A 12,229-nucleotide genomic window follows, 5' to 3' on the forward strand; every position below is an offset into this window, starting at 1 on the left:
ATGTTAATTGCTGCACTATTTACAATAGCTAGGACATGGAAGCCACTTAGATGTCCATTGATAGATGAATAGATAAAGAAGCTGTGGTATACATATATATACAGGTCATGGAAGCCACTTAGATGTCCATTGATAGATGAATAGATAAAGAAGCTGTGGTATATATATATACAACAGAAAACTACTAAGCAATAAAAAGGAATACATTTGAGTCAGTTCTAATGTGCTGGATGAACCTAGATACAATTATACAGAGTGAAGTAAGTCAGAAGGAGAAATATAAATATTGTATACTGACGCATACATGTGGAATCTTGACAGATAGTACTCTTGAAGGTATTTGCAGGTCAGGAATGGAGACGCAGATGTAGGGCTCAAACCACTGCTCTGTGATAACCAAGAGGGGTGGAAAGGAGTGGGAGGTGGGAGAGAGGTTCAAGTGGAAGGGGAAATATGTATACCTATTGTTGATTCGTGTTGCTGTATGGCAGAAACCAACACAATACTGTAAAGCAACTATACTCCAAATAAAAATAAACTTTAAAAAGAGTGAGAGGGACATTTTGGAGGTAATAGATATGTTTATGGCATAAACTGTGGTGGTAGTTTCACAGTAGACTTAACTCCAAACTCATCAATTTGTATACATTAAATATGTACAGGTTATTGTATGTCAATCATACCTTAATAAATTGCTTTTTTTTTTTTTAACAAACTAAACATATTCTTAGGCTTCCAAGGTGGCTCAATGGTAAAGAATCCATCTGCATTGCAGGAGACATGGGTTCGATCCCTGAGTTGGGAAGATTCCCTGGAAAAGGAAATGGAAACCCACTCCAGTATTCATGCCTGGGAAATCCCATGGATAGAGGAGCCTGGTGGGCTATAGTCCATGAGGTGGCAAAGAGTCAGACATGACTGAGCGACTAAACAACAAACATACTCTTACCCTACGATCTAGTGGTCATGCTCCTTGGTGTTTAGCCAGATGAGCTGGAAACTTACATCCACACAAACCCTGCATGCAGTTCTTTATAGCAGCTTAACTCATATTTTCCAAAACTTAAAAAAAGCAACAATGGTGTCCTTTAGCAGGTAACAGGATAAGTAATGGAATACTGTTCAGTGCGAAAAATGAATAAGTTTCCAAACCCTGAAGACACATGAAGGAAACTTAGATGTGTATTACTAAGTGAAAGAAACTAATGTGAAAAGGCTACACACTGCATGATTCCAACTACATGACTCCTGGAAAAAGCAGAACTATAGAAACAGTAAAAAGACCAATGGTTGCCTGGGACTGGGTGTGGATGGGCAGAGGGAGGGATGAACAGAGCAGAGAGAGGTTTTACTGTTGTGAAACTGCTTTGTATGACCCTATAGGGGTGGATGCTGTTGTTTAGTCACTCAGACATGTGCGATTCTTTGTGACCTCACAGATTGTAGCCTGCCAGGCTCCTCTGTTTATGGGATTTCTCAGGCAAGAACACTGGGGTGAGTTGCCTCTTTCTTCTCCAGGGGATCTTCCCATCCAGGGATTGAACCCGTGTCTCCTGCATGAGCAGGTGGATTCTTTACCGCTGACTCACCAGGGAAACCCATAAGGCTGGATACAAGTCATCATCCATTTGTCTATATTCACAGTGGGTACAGTACCAAGAATGAAGGTAATGCAAGTAAGCAAGTAAGTGTGCTAGGTCAGGACTGTTTGCTAAAGTAGCTTCCTAGATTGTAGCAAACAGCCCACTCTACTGGGGGCCACTGACAGTGGGGGAGGCTGTACACGTGTCCAGGAAGAACACATATGGGCACTCTCTGTACTTTCTGCTCCATTTTGCTGTCAATCTAAAACTGCTTTAAAAAAGGAAACTTAAAAAAATCTTTGGGGCCTGGGGTGGTGGCTCAGTCCCACACCCTTCTCTCAGGATCTCAGTCTTGAGTGCAGGGCCAGGCCCTCTTATCCCTCTATCCAAAAGTGGGTGGGCCCCTCAATCCTCAGTTAGCTTGATTTGGATGCAGGCAGGACCCAAGGCTCCCCTCTTTGTCTATCTGAGAACATTTCTGCAGAGAATGGCTCTCACTTCCTGAGATCCAAAAGGATGTGAGGGTGGCATCGCTTGACCACACCTGTCATGCCATGAGTGACAACTGCATCAGGCAGGTTGAAAACGCATATGATGGTGATCCCACTGAGGGTGCTGACTCCATACCCTAAATCTGACTCAGGTGAAGACCTAAGAGTTCCCCCTGTGCTGACCTGAGACCTCCATCTCAAATCAAGCTCATCACTTTTCTGTTACCCCTGAGAAGGATATGAGGACATCTCTTTCTGACATTTACAAGGATCTGCCATGGCAACCGCAGAAGGAAATGGCACCCCACTCCAGTACTTTTGCCTGGAAAATCCCATGGAAGGAGGAGCCTGGTAGGCTGCAGTCCATCGGGTCGCTAGAGTCGGACACGACTGAGCAACTACACTTTCACTTTTCACTTTCATGCATTGGAGAAGGAAATGGCAACCCACTCCAGTGTTCTTGCCTGGAGAATCCCAGGGACGGGAGAGCCTGGTGGGCTGCCTTCTATGGGGTCCCACAGAGTTGGACACGACTGAAGCGACTTAGCAGCAGTAGCAGCAGCAGCCATGGCAACAGAGAGGAATCCATGACGTCTCTGCTGATATGGGCTTGGCAGGGCTACTCTCCTTCCTCCTGGCACACCTTAGAAATATTTCTCTCTACTGACCTGAGCTGGCCAACCTGTGCTGACCTGGGAACCCTCCTAGGCAGCAGTCACAAGTCCCTGAGAACCCTCAACCTTAAGTGAGCAATTGCTCAGGCTGAGAACTTTGCCTGGGGCATGTTACCCTCCCCAGCCCACCTAAGGGCCTCTTCCTTCTGGCTCCTGTTTCTATTTTTTTTAATTTAAATTTATTCTTTTAATTGGAGGCTAATTACTGTACAATATTGTATTGGTTCTGCCACACATTAAAAGTCTTCCTGGGCAAGGCCACATCCTGGCAACCTCGACCCATTTCCCTATTGAAAAGCATTCAGAGACTGCATTCCCATCCCTGGAGTGATGTGAAATAGGGAAGTTGTATGTCAAGGTAGAATGGATGTGTTGACAAAGGATAAAACACTTTCATCTACCCCTTCTCTTTACTAGCCACACTTCACCTTTTGTGTAACTTCTCTTTGAACAGTTTTAACTTCCAAATGCAAGGGGCTGTCCAGCATGATTTTCTGGGCCCCTGATAATTTGGGTTCTCTGACTTTGGATATGTAGATGATTGGCCTAGAGCCAGACATCCTGGAATGTGAAGTCAAGTGGGCCTTAGAAAGCATCTCTATGAACAAAGCTAGTGGAGGTGATAGAATTCCAGTTGAGCTATTCCAAATCCTGAAAGATGATGCTGTGAAAGTGCTGCACTCAATATGCCAGCAAATTTGGAAAACTCAGCAGTGGCCACAGGACTGGAAAAGGTCAGTTTTCATTCCAATTGCAAAGAAAGGCAATGCCAAAGAATGCTCAAACTACTGCACAACTGCACTCATCACACATGCTAGTAATGCTATGCTAAGACACTTCAGTCATGTCCGACTCTGTGTGACCCCATAGATGGTGGCATACCAGGCTCCCCCGTCCCTGGGATTCTCCAGGCAAGAACACTGGAGTGGGTTGCCATTTCCTTCTCCAATGCATGAAAGTGAAAAGTTAAAGTGAAGTCGCTCAGTCGCGTCTGACTCTTAGTGACCCCATGGACTGTAGCCCACCAGGCTCCTCCATCCATAGGGTTTTCAAGGCAAGAGCACTGGAGTGGGGTGCCATTGCCTTCTCTGTTATTAGACTACAGGCACATTCTAACTACATATAGCACATTTAGCTATAGGAACATTATAATGAGGTTACTCACCCCAAAAATATATGATCCAGGAGCTATTCCTTTTCTTAAAAGGAAAGGAGCCAAAGAAGCCCTAGGAGCCCAGAGTGCCATGGCTAGGAAATAGGAACCTGAGAGCTGACTTTCTAGACAAACTCACTCGAGGTGGCCACTCAGGGTGGGTGCTGAGAACCACCAGGGGCTAAGTGCCTCAAGCAGATGGTCACAAGTCCTAAATTTCAACTAGGCTGCCCAAACTCACTGAACATGGGCTCACTGACAGATGTGCACAGAAGCCAATACTTATGGCAAGAGCTTTTGAGAAAAGAGCTTTACTGCAAGGCCGACCAAAGCAGGAGGCAAGGTATCAAATCTCTCTTCAATCCAGCAGCCTGGGTGAAATCTAAGGGGTCACGGGAATTTCTAACTTGGAAGCTAATTGGCTAGTCTTAAATTAGTCCATCAGCTACTCAGGTTACAGGAAGCCAGGCTTTCCTTATTGAAGGACTTCTCATTTTGCAATGGCCCTTGGGGCAACATTTGTATTCTCTGAGTTCCCCTAAATTGAGGATCTTGGCTCCAGGGTCATCCTGAGGTCATGGGTTCCTTCTTGGACACATGCAGTTCTTTCTTTGTAAAATGACTCAAAGTGTGATTAATCAACAATCTCTTTGAGGAGGCAAAAGCAATTTAAGCTGGTCAATTGTTTCACATACTGTTTCACTAGCCTTCTGAACTCCAGCACATTAACCAAACTCCAAGACAAAGAAAATCACAGTGAATTCAAATGTTGCCTAGCAAGGACAATCATGTAATAGTCACACCAGAGGATGTAACATAGAATGTGCTTGAGGTAGAATCTTTCCCAGTTGCAAACAACTCAAAGTTCTTAGAATTTTTGTCATTGACCAGTATCTTCCCTCCTAGCTACCCTTTCATCTAAATTACCAATATTTCCACATATTTAAGTACCAACAGAAAATCTAGAACTTGCCTAGAATTTGCCCAATTACACACAAGATAAAAACAATCAAGTAACCTTCTTAATGGAAAGGTCTCTGGCTCCCTCAAGCCAGGGTAAATGTCACCAGTGCAGGAGTCTCTGGACTCTCTGAGGTCCTCCATCTGAGAACCTGGCCATGCCCACCACTCCCACTGTCTCTCTAGCCCACGAGACAACTTCACTTAATATGACTTCTCACTGAAGGCTCTGCATTTTCCTAAGGCTCCAAACCTAGACATTGTATTAAAAAACAGAGACATCATTTTGCCAACAAAGGTATCTATATCTATGGATTTTCCAGTAGTCATGTACAAATGTGAGAGTTGGCCTATAAAGAAAGCTGCATTGAAGAATTGATGCTTTCTGACTGTGGTCTTGGAGAAGACTCTTGAGAGTCCCTTGGACTGCAAGGAGATCAAGCCAGTCCATCCTCAAGGAATCAACCCTGAATATTCATTGGAAGGACTGATGCTGAAGAAGAAGCTCCAATACTTTGGCCACCTGATGCAAAGAGCCAACTCATTGGAAAAGACACTGATGCTAGGAAAGAAAGATTTGGGGTAGGAGGAGAAGGGGGCAGTGGAGGACAAGATAGTTCAATGGCATCACCGACAATGCACTTGAATTTCAGAAAACTCTGGGAGATAGTGAAGGGCAGGGAGGCCTGGTGAGCTGCAGTCCATGGGGTCACAAAGAGTGGGACATGACTTAATGACTGAACAACAACAAGGCTCCAAACTGCCTCACCGCAGGCCATTTACACTTGCTTTCAACTCCAACTGTCTGCCCTCCTTACCCCTGCTTTTGACTTGTTCTTTCAGCAGTCCCCAACCTTTTTGGCACCAGGGACTGGTTTTGTAGAAGACAATTTTTCCACAGACTGGAAATGGGGGATGGTTTGGGGATAATTCAAGCACATTACATTTATTGTGAATTTTATTTCTAATCTAAATGCTGTTGCTGATCTCACAGGAGGTACTGGTTGGAGGCCTGAAGTTTGGAGAACCCTGCTTTTGGTCATAGAGAGTATCTCACCATCTTTTCATATAATAGTACCTCCTAGACTCTAAAATTCAATGGACAGGATCTTGTTTTGGAGGTTGCTGTTGTTCCAGTTTTTTAAAAAGCATCCACAGTACTAGTAAGCCTACCAAAAAGGTCATTCTCAGAACTTCTCTCTTGGTCCACTGTTTACGACTCCCTGCTCCCAATGCAGGGGGCATGGGTGGGTTCGATGCCTGGTTGGGGATGGTCCAGCATGCTTCACAGCCAACAGAAAAAATAAAGAGCTCCTTCTCAAATAATAATTGGGAAATAAACAAGAGAATAAGCATGCGGCCTAATCCATTAGAATTTATCTTACATTCCTAAATAATATAAGCAAGTACGAGCATATAACTTTAATTTTTAGAAGAAAAAGCACAAGAAGGAGTTAGGTAAACCAAAAATTAACAGTCTTTTCCTCATTTATACTCTTTCTGTTTTTATTGATTAAATATAAAGTGCCTACTGTACACTTTGCAGATGGCACCCCACTCCAGTACTCTTGCCTGGAAAATCCCATGGATGGAGGAGCCTGGTGGGCTACAGTCCATGGGGTTGCACAGAGTCAGACAGGACTGAGCGAATTAACTTTCACTGTTCACCTTCATGCACTGGAGAAGGAAATGACAACCCACTCCAGTGTTCTTGCCTGGAGAATCCCAGGGATGGGGGAGCCTGGTGGGCTGCCGTCTATGGGGTCGCACAGAGTCAGACACGACTGAAGCGACTTAGCAGCAGCAGCAGCACACTTTGCATTATGCTCAGACTACAACCCCAAATAAGACCAAATATCTGCTCTTTAAAAAAAAAAAAAAACACTTTATTGAGATATGATTATCATATAAAAAAACTGTACTCATTTAATGTATACAACTTGATGTTTGGAAATAAATATACACTTCTGAGGATGAAATGGCTGGATGGCATCACTGACTCGACAGACGTGAGTCTCAGTGAACTCCAGGAGTTGGTGATGGACAGGGAGGCCTGGCATGCTGCAATTCATGGGGTTGCAAAGAGTCGGACATGACTGAGTGACTGATCTGATCTGATCTGCTACACTTCTGAACCACCGCTACAATCTATGCCATAAACATGTCCATTACCTCCAAAAGTTTCCTCCTATACTCTTTATTGATTTACTCATTTATTTTTGTGGAGGTGAGGAGGAGCAAGGACAACTAACAATCCTTTTAGCAAAACTTTAAGTATCTAATATGGAATTGTTAAGTATAGGCTCTATGCTACACATTACATTTCTTTTTTTTTTTTCTAATTTTATTTTATTTTTAAACCTTACATAATTGTATTAGTTTTGCCAAATATCAAAATGAATCCGCCACATATACATGTGTTCCCCATCCTGAACCCTCCTCCCTCCTCCCTCCCCATACCATCCCTCTGGGTCGTCCCAGTGCACTAGCCCCAAGCATCCAGTATCGTGCATCGAACCTGGACTGGCAACTCGTTTCTTACATGATATTTTACATGTTTCAATACCATTCTCCCAAATCTTCCCACCCTCTCCCTCTCCCACAGAGTCCATAAGACTGTTCTATACATCAGTGTCTCTTTTGCTGTCTCGTACACCGGGTTATTGTTACCATCTTTCTAAGTTCCATATATATGCGTTAGTATACTGTATTTATGTTTTTCCTTCTGGCTTACTTCACTCTGTATAATAGGCTCCAGTTTCATCCACCTCATTAGAACTGATTCAAATGTATTCTTTTTAATGGCTGAGTAATACTCCATTGTGTATATGTACCACAGCTTTCTTATCCATTCATCTGCTGATGGACATCTAGGTTGCTTCCATGTCCTGGCTATTATAAACAGTGCTGCGATGAACATTGGGGTACACGTGTCTCTTTCCCTTCTGGTTTCCTCAGTGTGTATGCCCAGCAGTGGGATTGCTGGATCATAAGGCAGTTCTATTTCCAGTTTTTTAAGGAATCTCCACACTGTTCTCCATAGTGGCTGTACTAGTTTGCATTCCCACCAACAGTGTAAGAGGGTTCCCTTTTCTCCACACCCTCTCCAGCATTTATTATTTGTAGACTTTTGGATCGCAGCCATTCTGACTGGTGTGAAATGGTACCTCATAATGGTTTTGATTTGCATTTCTCTCATAATGGCATTCCTATACACTAATAATGAGAAAACAGAAAGAGAAATTAAGGAAACAATTCCATTCACCATTGCGACGGAAAGAATAAAATACTTAGGAATATATCTACCTAAAGAAACTAAAGACCTATATATAGAAAAGTATAAAACACTGGTGAAAGAAATCAAAGAGGACACTAATAGATGGAGAAATATACCATGTTCATGGATTGGAAGAATCAATATAGTGAAAATGAGTATACTACCCAAAGCAATTTATAGATTCAACGCAATCCCTATCAAGCTACCAACAGTATTCTTCACAGAGCTAGAACAAATAATTTCACAATTTGTATGGAAATACAAAAAACCTCGAATAGCCAAAGCGATCTTGAGAAAGAAGAATGGAACTGGAGGAATCAACCTACCTGCCTTCAGGCTCTACTACAAAGCCACAGTTATCAAGACAGTATGGTACTGGCACAAAGACAGAAATATAGATCAATGGAATAAAATAGAAAGCCCAGAGATAAATCCATGCACCTATGGACACCTTATCTTTGACAAAGGAGGCAAGAATATACAATGGATTAAAGACAATCTCTTTAACAAGTGGTGCTGGGAAATTTGGTCAACCACTTGTAAAAGAATGAAACTAGACCACTTTCTAACACCATACACAAAAATAAACTCAAAATGGATTAAAGATCTAAACGTAAGACCAGAAACTATAAAACTCCTAGAGGAGAACATAGGCAAAACACTCTCAGACATACATCACAGCAGGATCCTCTATGACCCACCTCCCAGAATATTGGAAATAAAAGCAAAAATAAACAAATGGGACCTAATTAACCTTAAAAGCTTCTGCACATCAAAGGAAACTATTAGCAAGGTGAAAAGACAGCCTTCAGAATGGGAGAAAATAATAGCAAATGAAACAACCGACAAACAACTAATCTCAAAAATATACAAGCAACTCCTACAGCTCAACTCCAGAAAAATAAACGACCCAATCAAAAAATGGGCCAAAGATCTAAATAGACATTTCTCCAAAGAAGACATACAGATGGCTAACAAACACATGAAAAGATGCTCAACATCACTCATTATCAGAGAAATACACATTACATTTCTAGAAATTATTCATCTTGTATAACTGAAAATCTGTGTCCTTTGACAATCACTTCCACATTATGCCTCCTCCCAGGCCCTGGCAATCACCATCCTATCCTGCTTCTATCAGTTTGCCTGTTTTAGATTCCTCATTTAAGTGGTATCATGTATTTGTTATTCTGTGTCTGGCTTATTTCACTTAGCACAATGTCTTCTAGGTCATCTCTGTTATTGCAAATGAAAAAGTTTCCTTCTTTTTAAGGTTGAATAATACTCCATTATGGGCTTCCCAGTTAGCTCAGTGGTAAATAATCCACCTGCCAATGCAGGACACACAGGAGACTCAATCGATCCCTGGATTGGGAAGATCCCCTGGAGGAGGAAATAGCAACCCGCTCTAGTATTCTTGCCTGGAAAATCCCATGGTCAGAGGAGCTTGGCAGGCTACCTTCCATGGGGTCAAAAAAGAGTCAGATACAACTGAGTGACTGAGGACACACACACACAGCACTCCATTTACTCCATAAATAAAGCATATATTTATCCATTCATTCATCAAAGGCCATTTAGGCTGTTTCCCTGTATTGATTATTGTGAATAATGTTGCAACAAATATGGGAATGCTGATATCTCTTGGAGAGTCTAATTTTAACTCCTTTGGATAGATACTCAGAAGTGGATTTGCTGAATCATATCATAATTCGATTTTTAATTTTTTGAGAAACCTCAATACTGTTTTCCACAGTGGTTTCACCCATTACATTCTCATTAACAGCATAAAAGAGTTGTTTTCTAAATGCTTGCACTTACTCAGCTTACTCTCTACTGGAGAGAGAGCAAAACAATCAACTTGTCAAATTATTGTTGTGGCAAAAACATTTAACATCAAATCTACTCTCAAAATTTTAGGCACACAATACAGTATTGTTAAATACAGGCACAATGGTGCACAGCAGATTTCTGGAATTTATTCAATGAATAACTGAAACATTATATCAAGTGAAAAGCAACTGCCCATTTCTCCCTCCCATGGCCCCTCTGTGTTTCAATGTGTTTATAAAACTTTAGATAACTCATATAAGTGAAACCATGCAGCATTTGTCCTTCTGAGACTGGCTTATTTCATTTAGAATGATGTCCCTGTGGTTTCTCCATGTTGTCCCATATAACAACATTTCTTTACTTTTTAAGGTGAAATTATATCCCATCATCTGCATCTACCACATGTTCTTTATCCATTTATCTGTTGGTAGATTTTGGGTTGTTATCAAATCTTGGCTATTGTAAATAATGGTGCAATGAACACAGGAGTGAAGATGTCTCTTTGAGATACTGACTTCACTTCCTTTGGATGTACAATTGACTCTTGAACCATGTGGAGTTAAGAAGTACAGTCACAATCCCTGTATAATTTTGACTCTGCCCAAACGTAACTAATAATAACCTACTGTTGACTGGAAGCCTTACTGATAAGCAGTCAAGGCATATTTTGTATGCTATAAGTATTTTCTACTGTATTCTTACGATAAAGTAAGCTAGAGAAAAAATGTTACTAAGTAAATTATAAGAGAAAATATATTCACAGGACTGTATTTATCAACATTGTAAGTTTACAGCATCCATTTATAAGAAAAATTGGCTCCAAGTCATCTATATTGTCTTATATGACACAAAAGACTATACACATGAGACATTAAATATCAAACATGAAAAAATAATATGAATAGAAATTCATATTTATTTACAGGTATAATGACTCAAGCTTTGATAATGAAGCAGCAATATGACTGCTTTATAGTAGCCTAGTGTAATCGATAGGATTGCTTCATGGTAGTGGAGCATATACAGTAATGAATGAATAGCTAAAAATTTTTATAGCATACACTATTTTGGTAATACTTAAAATACAGTACTTAAAACATTGTTACTTTAAGAGAAAACATTTACCTGTGATGACAGGCTGATAGGCAGTTTATCCATTGACAAGAGAGAGATGGGACAGTGTGCAATAATACAAATCTTTGAAACTAAAGTTATAAAACAATAATAAAATGAAACATTATTAATTTTATATTAAATATCACTCACCTGCCTATGCAATGGTAGGCTATCCATTTCAATACAAGTCTTGCACGCAAATTCTTCATGATGAATACTTAGCTGGTAATGATGATGAAGATGATGACACAGAAACATCTCATACAGTCCTTGCCTACAGTTATTAGCTCTTAGAACAAAGACACTCACACACATACTCAACAGATAAGCTGATTACCCATATGGCACAATGATTATTTACTACTCATTGACTGGAAGTGGATCATCATGAAGGTCTTCATTCCTGACACCTTCTTGCTGAGTAGGCTGAAGAGGAGGAGGAAGAGGAGGGGTTGACCTTGATGAGTGGCAGAGATGGAAGAGTGGAGGAGGTGGAAGGGGAGGCAGGGGAAGTAGGCACACTCAGTGTATCTTTATGGAAATACATTGTAATTTCTGTCTGAAGATTTTGCTTTTTCATTTCTCTAAAAACGTTTCTGTGTGTTATCAATCCTCCTTCCACCATTTGCTTTCATTTCAGTGCCTTTATCATAGAAGGGTCCATGCCATACAAGAGTCAAAAGCAGTCTTGAGTCCTCAGAACGCTTCTGCCAGATTGTCTAATGTCAATTTGTTTTCTGGCACTGCTTCTTCTACATCTTGTTCCTCATCATCCAGCTCTGGTTCGGAACCATTCATCTCCAACAAGTCATATTTTGTTAATTCCTCTGCTGTAGTGTCTGTTAGCTCTTGGGTTTTTCCAAGATCTGTATTTTGGGATTCTGCACCCCCTCCCACCCTTTCATGTCTTATCCACAGTCTCTTTCTTGATTTCCTTGACTGACTCTGTCACAAATCCTATGAAGGCATGCAAAACACCTGGACAGTTTTCTTTAGCAGGAATTTATTGTTTGGGCTTTCATGGTCTTTGTGTGTGTGTGTGTGTGTGTGTGTGTGTGTCTGACAACAATTGCATCTTCAGTTGTGTAATCCTTCCAGACTTCATGATATTCTATCAGGGTTCTCTTCCATAGTATTGA

Source organism: Bos taurus, unplaced genomic scaffold (assembly GCF_002263795.3).
Source record: "Bos taurus isolate L1 Dominette 01449 registration number 42190680 breed Hereford unplaced genomic scaffold, ARS-UCD2.0 Leftover_ScbfJmS_1901, whole genome shotgun sequence".
Taxonomy (NCBI): Eukaryota; Metazoa; Chordata; class Mammalia; order Artiodactyla; family Bovidae; genus Bos; species Bos taurus.